The 6,523-nt window shown below is 40.6% G+C and overlaps 1 protein-coding gene across 2 annotated transcripts in view; it reads left to right on the top strand.

The window, feature by feature from the left end:
* Positions 1 to 3,352: 3,352 nt before the first annotated feature.
* LOC137498983 (gastrula zinc finger protein XlCGF57.1-like) overlaps positions 3,353 to 6,523 on the top strand; it is a 65,112-nt gene continuing 61,941 nt past the window's right edge. Inside the window, exon 1 of one of the 2 annotated variants that reach the window (XM_068226955.1) lies at positions 3,353 to 3,431. The gene's annotated coding sequence lies outside the window, so the exon portion shown is untranslated. The remainder of the gene's footprint in view (positions 3,432 to 6,523) is intronic. The other variant, XM_068226956.1, reaches the window with a different exon arrangement.

The following is a 6,523-nucleotide window of genomic DNA, read 5'->3' as shown; positions in this document are numbered from 1 at the left end:
TAACGCGTCCATCACCTTCCTCCGCAATCCTTCACACTCCCTATTAAACCATTCTTCTCCCTCTTTCTTATTTCCTTTTCTAGCTTTCACCTTCTGCGCTATCATCTTTATTGGATGTAGCAACAATTCCAAGGCTTTATCAGTATTATTCTCTTCTAACGCCCCTTCCCACCCATATTTCAGAAGATGTAGCTCCTCCTTTACTACCCTATTCCAATCCCGGCCCACCTTCTCTGTCCATTTATACTTATTATAACCACTCCCTCGTTTATCCTTTGTCTCATCTTCCTTCATTGTACACTTCTCTTCCTCCCTTTTCAGCATAACCCTCACCGGGAAATGGTGTGATTCAATCCAATCTCCTATTTCCATACTTACAACTTCCTCAATCATCCCTTCCGAACTTAAAACCATATCTATCACACTACCCCCCTTCTCCGTAACATATGTCAATTTCCCCGTCCTGTCACCCTCTATCCACCCATTCAGAATATACAAATTTCCCACAGCACACATCTCTAGGAGCTTCTCTCCATAACTATTTGTAATTTTGTCCTCACTCCTTCTACTTTCCAACAAACACATTCCATCCTCCCTACTATAAACTGGGCTCTGTTCTCCTATTCTCGCGTTCCAATCCCCAAATAACAACATATCCTCCTCACCTGGATACATTCCCCTTATCCTACCAATATCCACCAATAACTCTTCAAAAAAATATTTATTTGCATATGCTGAATTACTAGGGTGGCAGTAAACAAAAGCTAGATTTATTTTCTTCCTCCTTCCCTCACTCCCTCCCAAATTCAATCTCAGCCATATGGTTTCCATCATATCGGTCTCTATATCCTCTACTCTTTCACTAATTTCTTCCCTAATTAGAACTATCATCCCTCCTGGTGCTCGTCCCTTATTCCTCTCTTTTCTTCTATATTTATATTTTATCTCAAACCCCTTCCATGAAATCTCCCTCCCTGTTTCCAACCACGTCTCCAAGAGTGCCACAACATCAAAACTTTCAATTACTTCCCGAACTTTCTTGTTTCCTAATTTGTTCCTTAGTCCCTCAATATTCACACATCCTATCTTCCAATATAGTTATAACTTTCCCTCCCTCCCTTCTAGGTCTCCCCCTCTATTCTTACTTCTAGTATTTATCGACCTCTCTTCCTCTGTATCCTCCATTCCTTTACGTACTTTTCCCCATATGTCTTTTAAGCTCTTACTTCTGACTTTACTCATAATTTTTTTACCTTCTTGTCGATCTGTCTCCTCTTGACCTTTCTTGTTCACTACACCACTGCACCCTGTTCTCACCCCTTCTTGCTGCTCACCCCCACTCACCCCCTCACTATTTTGGACTTCTGAATCCACCTTCCTTTGTCCTTTCTTGCTCACTGCACCTCTACACTCTACTCTCCCAGTTTCTTGCTGCTCACTCTCACCGTCCACTTCACTATCTTGATCTTCTGTCTCCCGGCTGCACTGCCCATTCTCTTCCGAGATGCTCTGCTCTCCTGCCACGTCCCTCCTCCTCTTCTTTTCTTCTTTCTTCTTCCCATCTTGAATTGTCCTCTCACCACCCTCAACCCTCTCGTTTTCGTCCATTTCCTTTAGCTTCGTCACTGAATGTACTCTAACCCATCGCCCGTTTGTCACCTCCAACCTCAGACCTCTTATTCGGGCCTTTAGCCCCTGGTTCCTCGCTCTCCATAGGTGCCTATTCAAGATCTTCATATTTTCACTTCCTTCTCTTCCCATGTCTCCTTTCACCCCTATTTTCAGCCCTTGTAAATTCTTGCTGTTACCTAACACAGTTTCTGCCATTAAGGTTGAGAACAATTTAACCCTAATTGGCCTCCGACCTTTGATTTTACCAACTCTCTCTACATCATCTATGTCTATCTCACTAAAGTTTATCTTCATTGCATCACGTATAACTTCCACCACCTTATATATCAGCTCAATCTTGCTCTCTCTCGCCCCTTCCTCAACTCCATATATAAATATGGCTTTTTTCAATCTCTCCTGCCTGTACCCCTCCGCTTCTCTCTTCATCTTCATCACCTCCTCTTTCAGATGTTTCACTTCCCCTCTCAATAACTCGATTTCTTTCTCGTTATTGACCACTCTCCTGCTCGATTCCTCTGTCTTCGTTTCAAGCCATTTCTTCATGTTCCCTATCTCCTTTCTCTGCTCCTCCATCATGTCCTTTATTTCCTGCACCTTATCCCATTGACACTTTTCCTGCATAACTTCACTTACAACCACCCTGAGTGCGGCCAAATCCTCCGTACTATATTTTCCACTGGTATTTGGGCCTGGGTTTACTTCCACCCCCCCCCCCCCCCAATAACCAGTAGCACTGCTATTACTGTCACCACCAGCACCGCTTCACTCATTTTCAATCCGTCCGTACTTATCACCAATCCACTCCTGGTCTCCTTCTTCTGCCTTGCCTGCCATTTCCCAATAGCGGCCCGGTACTGTTCAATGCCGACCATGTTTACAGCACGCACTTCACTACGCAACCTCTCTCCTCGACCGCTCGAGCTAGACTGTGTGACGATTTAATAGCAGACGTGGGACAAAATGTCCGCTTGAAGCATTTGTTAAAGTCATTACAGGAAGATATTCTTTTATATTTACCCTCCCCTCCTTCCAAGTAAAACATACGGCTATTGTAATAGAATTGTAGGAGCACTTTCCACACATTCGCCTCCGCCTCACTCGTGTCTGTAAGCTTACACATTTCTCTTGCCTTACTTTTCTTGACAGTACCTTCTGTCCATGTGGCCGAGTAGTCAGTACTGTAACTCCCTTTTTTTTTTCACTGTCAGACATATGAACATCACCGTTGCGAATGCATGGGTAAGCTTTTTCATGAGGGTTACCAACTGCCGTTAAACGTTTCGTGTTTCGTGTCCTAACCGACTTTTCACGTTGTGGACTTAATCATCAATTTTTTTTGTTGTATGTAACATCCATTTGTAACCTTTTCCTTTCATCTGGGTACGGACTTGCACATACTCACCCTTATATGTGGTCCGGTTTTTGTTTGTTTGTAGTAAGACGTCGTGACAGACCACACAACGTGAAGAATTAGAACCCTGTGTCCCAGTGTTTTTGTGCTCTTCCCTGATCGTTTAGCCTATATATCATTGGTATTTTCCTAAGCTTCATCATTAACCGTTGCAATTCGCTTTTTTACATAGCTCTCCCTCCTCTTTCGTAGTGTACCACTTTTTTCTACTGTTGGCACCTCTCCCCGACATTAATTAACCCGCAAACCAGTGACTGGACGTAGCGTCTTACGACGATGTCCAACAACTAACCAAGAAGAAGAAGAAGGTTGGAGAGCTGTGGCGGATTCTAATCAGAACCAAATCCGAAGAAGGTACCGGTATTGGTAGGATTACACTCACTTGCCGGTAGGTAAGCTAAAAATAAATACACGTGCGGTAATTACAGTGTGATAATCTCTAATGTTGGTGCGATGATTTGGAGGCTTCATTAATATTAAAAGTTCAGTGCATTTCCCGCCAAATGTACAGTAATTTATTTCGGATACACAGTGTGCATTACCGTACTTAGAGTCAATCGTTGTATGGAATATTTCCCATTGGTTAGCTGGTTGGTTACACATTGTTTTTGGTTTCGATTTTGGTTATTTTCTTAAGAATAACCCAAATTCATGCCGAGTATTATTACTATTATTAATTTACGCAATTAGAATCAATGGTATTTTCTTCTGTACTTACTGTATCGTAAATCGTAAAAGTTATAAATACCGAGCTCGATAGCTGCAGTCGCTTAAGTGCGGCCAGTATCCAGTAATCGGGAGATAGTGGGTTCGAGCCCCACTGTCGGCAGCCTTGAAAATGGTTTTCCGTGGTTTCCCATTTTCACACCAGGCAAATGCCGGGGCTGTACCTTAATTAAGGCCACGGCCGCTTCCTTCCACTTCCTAGGCCTTTCCTATCCCATCGTCGCCATAAGACATATCTCTGTCGGTGCGACGTAAAGCAAATAGCAAAAAAAAAAAAAAAAAAAGTTATAAATGTCCAAGAAAAGCGATTAATAACCTACGGTTCGCTTTCGAATCGGCTGGTTTGTTTTTCAAAATTGATATGCTCTCGGGATGTATAGCAAATACAGTAGAGACCAACGACATTAAAAATATAGACTGCTAATCTGATGGCCAATTAGCCATATTTGAATCTACAGTACTTGAACCACTGGCAGCCATGACACTTGTAGGCAAAACATATGCTTATTTCTCTGAATCTTCCATAGAAAGGCTCTGCAGAAGTTGTTGTGTGATGGAGTACGGTCTTTGAGAAAGTGTGCAAGGTTAAAAAAATAAATAAATACGGTAAATAAATAAATAAATGTAGGCTATGAATTCAGTCGAATGAAGTCAGGCGAGTTTTGACCAAGAGAGGTCCGGTAGAAATATTAAAGTGGTAAACCTGGTAGGATACCGTATGGAAGGAATGCTATACTCAACCAGGGGTCAGGTGTTCTCAACTTTAGAATCTGGGGTTACCCCATTTAGTGGCCCCTTACGACAGGCAGAGGTTGCCGTAGAGATATTGTACACCGTAACCAACGGACGTTTGTGCTACATGTCGCACAACAGTTCTTAGAAAGTAGCCATAAGTAGCAAAAAGCATAAAACGTAACAAACCAGACAAAGAAGCAAAATTCAAAAATTATACCAGAATGACACTGAACGTATGTCATGAAAAGGCAGGGTATCTTTCTCTACGCGTGTGAATTCCTCAATGAACTGCTGTACGTATAACATGTCTTTCTGTAGTGAATGACTTTATTGTTAGTGCATGACGCCGAATTATCCATTCTTCTACATACGTAATTCTCGTTTTAACCAAGCAAATGCTCACCATATTCACTGCGCTTATTTCATTATAACATCAATGCAACATTAAGCATGTTTGAAAATGTCGTGTTTATTCTTAAATATACGGTATCTTTAATTTGCAATAACGTATATAATCTCATCGATTCATTGAACTGATAAGGGCTAACTGTCAAGACCAAGATGTGGCAGCCGCCATGACAGTTGTAGGCAAAAGTTAGTTCGCTGTGCTTCAACCAGGGGCGCTGTAACGAGTATGTTTAGCAGTCTATATATCTTTAATGTCGTTGGTAGAGACAATACGCGACACTGAGCTGTGTGAAGTTTTTGGTGTTATTTATGCGTTTTCAGTGAGCTGACACAATTAAATAGTAGCGTGTGTCATTCCTTGATATCTCCTCTCAGCATGAGGGGAAAGGTATTGTCTCTACTGTATTTGGTATAGCCTACTATTACAGTGTCATTCCTTTATAATTATGGTGCACATATGACGTCATACTATTGATGGTCACGACCTGCCCGGGTAGCAGGGTTTCGGTAGGGATTCATACATATTAATTTGCTGGAATCTTGTTTGCTGAGTATAAGTTAACAAGATCATCAATTTTGATATACTGATTTTATTTTTCATCATCGATTCGATTACGACCATGTGAACATCATTTTATATCCACAGCTACAATGTAAGAACGGTTATGTGAACGATGTTGATTTACGAAATATCACTGTAATATTTGTCACAAACGAAAGGTAATCATTGATTTACTCAATTAAAGTCTCAAATCCCAGGTTGATTAAGAAATACCGTCGTTACTAACAAGAAATATGTATATGTATTTACTGGCTGTAAATAGGAGTCCATGGTGTTGCATTCCACTGCTTGCGCCGTCTTTTGTTTCTTTCTGGAGGTCCAGGGCTGGCACCAACGAGCTCTCTTTCTAGCGAATGGGAGTGCGGGTATTTTGTCGAAAAATAGATGATCCCTGGACCAATACATACATACATATATATATATATTATATATATATATATTAAAAGGAAAATAGCATGATCCCTGGACCAATAAATCGTTTAATGAATCAGTTAATGCACATGAAGTGACAGCCCAGCAAATTACATCAAACGAGAAAAGTCAATAAAATGACACCAAAGAACTTCAATGAGCAAAGACATCACAGACAACAGTGTTGGACAAACAGAACACTTACGGAGCGCTGCGACGTAGCAGAAATAGTTGTTGTAAGGCAGTAAAGTATGTATTCTCTAAAATAAAATATTTTGTATTATTTCTTAATCAACCTGGGCTTTGAGACTTTATTTGAGTAAAAGCAATTACTGTCTTCCACTTGTGACAAATATTAGAGTGATATTTCATGGATCAACATCATTCACATAACCCGTATGAATTTTATAACATTCCTCAATTTCAAGTTTATATATATTATTTTAAAACTGCTCAACATTGTACAAATGCACTCCAGTCATCTGTGATGTTCTTTACATTTTAAGGTGTTTTTATGACGTATATAATCCATGTCAACCATTTTAAAGATTTCATGTTGAATGTATGTTACTACCCTGTTGATTTATTTATTTACACTGAACTGATGATGATTCCAAGGGAATCAAAACCAGTATTCA

Source organism: Anabrus simplex, chromosome 3 (assembly GCF_040414725.1).
Source record: "Anabrus simplex isolate iqAnaSimp1 chromosome 3, ASM4041472v1, whole genome shotgun sequence".
Classification (NCBI taxonomy): Eukaryota; Metazoa; Arthropoda; class Insecta; order Orthoptera; family Tettigoniidae; genus Anabrus; species Anabrus simplex.
Note: the sequence above shows the minus strand (reverse complement) of the source record. Positions and strands in the feature narration are given on the sequence as shown.